Source organism: Tachyglossus aculeatus, chromosome 8, assembly GCF_015852505.1.
Source record: "Tachyglossus aculeatus isolate mTacAcu1 chromosome 8, mTacAcu1.pri, whole genome shotgun sequence".
Taxonomy (NCBI): Eukaryota; Metazoa; Chordata; class Mammalia; order Monotremata; family Tachyglossidae; genus Tachyglossus; species Tachyglossus aculeatus.
In genome coordinates, this window is record NC_052073.1 from 33,598,013 (window position 1) to 33,601,289 (window position 3,277).

Genomic DNA, 3,277 nt, shown 5'->3' on the forward strand with positions numbered 1-3,277 from the left:
GACCAAGGTCTATGCAGTTTTATGCACTCACACCGCTTATCCCCGATCCCTACAACAATTTTGGTTCTTTGGGTTTTACGTTTTGCATCCTCCTCACCTATAGCCAAAAGCAATTTTGTTGATCCCGTAACAATTAAACATTCATAAAACACATGGCAGAGCACGTCCCATCTGGGTCACCAAATTGTCGCATGTAAAATTATGTGTCTCGTTGACCACACAGAGCAATGAACAGGCATAACTTTACACGTGGCTCTCCATAAATTCCACTGACGAAAATGGGTAAACATCAGGTCACGTCATCAGAAACATTTCTTCATTGGGGGGTGTTAATAATCAAGTTCTTTTTGATGACCTGATTGAGAAGATTAAGATGATTAATCAAGATGACCTGATTAAGATGACTAAGGGAAGCGCTTAGAAAAGTGTGCTACATGAAGTGAACACTCAATAAGTCCGATTGATTGACTGATTGGAGACTATATCTGCATTTACAGACAAGTAGGCAGGGAGGACAATGGAATTGGTCTGTCTCTCCGTTCTCCCCATCATTCGTACATCTCGGGGCTCGGGCTTGGGAGCTGTGGGAAGGAGAAGAAGGCTTCTGTCGGGGCCTGTCAGTCAGTGTCTGCCCAGCGGCCGTGAGGCCCGAGGCCTTCCTGGACCCACAGAGGAGCGGAGAGGCTGGAGAAGTCACATAGAGAGGCAGCGTGGCTCAGTGGAAAGAGCCCGGGCTTTGGAGTCAGAGTTCATGGGTTCAAATCCCTACTCTGCCACTTGTTAGCTGTGTGACTTTGGGCAAGTCACTTCACTTCTCTGGGCCTCAGTTCCCTCATCTGGAAAATGGGGATTAAGATTGTGAGCCCCCCGTGGGACAACCTGATCACCTTGTAACCTCCCCAGCGCTTAGAACAGTGCTTTGCACATAGTAAGCGCTTAATAAATGCCATCATTATTATTATTATTATTATTATTATTATAATCTACCCCCCCGACGGTTCGCCCTGGCAGCGGGGCCCCGCCCCCTCCCTCCGGCCCCGCCCCTTCTGGGCGGAGCAGCGGCCGGGCGGGGACCCACGGCTCCTCCACAGCGTCGCCAGCTACCACCGAGACGGAAGAAGCCTCCGGAAGCCTAGAAGGGAAGCGGAAGTGCGGCTCTCCCGGGCGAAATGACCTTCGGCGGCCATGTTGGGTGTGGCTTCTGCTCACCCGCCGTTGGTCCTGTCGGGAGCTGAGGGGGAAGCCTCCCTTCCGCCCAGTCTGGCCGCTGATCATCATCGATCGTATTTATTGAGCGCTTACTGTGTGCAGAGCACTGTACTAAGCGCTTAGCACTGTACTAAGCGCTTGATCCCGCAGACCGGCCCCGGGAGGGTGAGTTAAGGGGAAGTTTCGTGGGTCCTGGGCGGAGGAGAGGGACAGTGGCAGCCCACCGCAGACCTCAGCCCTGTGAGAAGCAGTGTGGCTTAGTGGAAAGAGCCCGGGCTTGGGGGTCAGAGGTCGAGGGTTCTAATCCCGGCTTCACGCCGGGCAGCTGTTTAACTTTGGGCAAGTCACTTAGCTTCTCTGTGCCTCAGTTACCTCAACTGTAAAATGGGGACTAATAATAATAGTAATAATGGTATTTTTAAGCGCTTACTATGTCCCAAGCACTGGGGGAGATACACGGTCATCGGCTTGTTCCACGTGGGGCTCACAGTCTTAATCCCCATTTTACAGATGAGGGAACTGAGGCACAGAGAAGTTAAGTGGCTTGCCAAGGGTCACACAGCTGACAAGTGGCGGAGCTGGGATCTGAACCCGTGACCTCTGACTCCCAAGTCCGGGCTCTTTCCACTGAGCCACGCAGCTGACAAGTCACAGAGCTGAGATTAGAACCCACGACTTCTGACTCCTAAACGCGTGTTCTTTTCACGGAGCCATGCTGCCTCTCTAAGATTAAGACTGTGAGCACCACGTGGGACAACCTGGTTACCTTGTATCTACCCCAGCGCTTAGAAAAGTGCTTGGTGCATAGTGAGCACTTAACAAATATCATTATTAATATTATTATTATTATTACTATCATCTCATCCCACTTAGCCTATCCATCCTGGGGAGCGAGATGGAGTGACTTTGAGGAGACCCCCCCCCCCCGCCGGGGGAGGCCCCACTTTGCCTTCCTCCCCTCCCCACCATCACTCTCCTGCATCTCACAGCCCACCCCATCTTTCAATTCGACTTTTCGTAGACCAATTTTGGTGGCTCATAGGCTGGTTTTTTTCCCCTGTGGGAAGGGAGGATGGTAGGCCCCTGGCATTTTGGGGGACAGTGACCCACCATTGGAGAAGTGACCGGGAGTCTGTAAAGAGCAGGAGAATATGACATGTTTTCTTGTGGCTGTATGCGTATCTGTGAGAGGAACTGTGTGGTAACCATTCTAATCCCAAATCCCGTATTCCTGGGGCAAAAAGGCCACTCTAAAGTAGTTTTTGAGAGAAACAGCGTGGCCTAGTGGATAAAACACGGGCTTGGGAGTCAGAAGGACCTGTTTCCTAATCTCGGCTCCGCCACATGTCTGCTGTGTGGCCTTGGGCAACTCACTTAACTTCCCTGACCTTCAGTTATCTCATCTGTCCATTTGGGACAGGGAATGTGTCCAACCTGACTAACTTACATCTACCCCAGGCTTTAGAACACTTAGTAATATAATGGTAGTAATGTCTCCCCCTTTAGACTGTAAGATCGTTGTGGGTAGGAAACGTGTCTGCCAACTATGTTTTATTGTACTCTTCGAAACGCTTAGTACATTGCTTTGCATGTAGTAAGCCCTCAGTAAGTACCATTGATTGTTGAAAGTCAGAAACCTGTCGGTTGTATGTATGACCTTAGGTAAATCACTTCTTTGTGTCTCAGTGTCCTCACCCACAAAATTTGGATTAAATGCATGTTCTCCTTGCCTTTAAAGTGCTCATTCACTTTGCCCCCTCCTACATTCATTCATTCATTCATTCAGTCGTATTTATTGAGCACTTAGTGTGTGCAGAGCACTGTACTAGGCTCTTGGAAAGTACAGTTCAGCAATAAAGAGAAACAGTCCCTGCCCACACCGGGCTTACAGTCTAGAAGGGGGGGAGACAGACATCAAAACAAGTAAACAGGCATCAATATAAATTAATGGAATTATAGGTATATACACATCAAAGCAAGTAAACAGGCATTAATATAAATAGACTTATAGATATGTACATATATACACAAGTGCTATGGGAAGGGGAGGGGGGAGAGCAAAGGGATC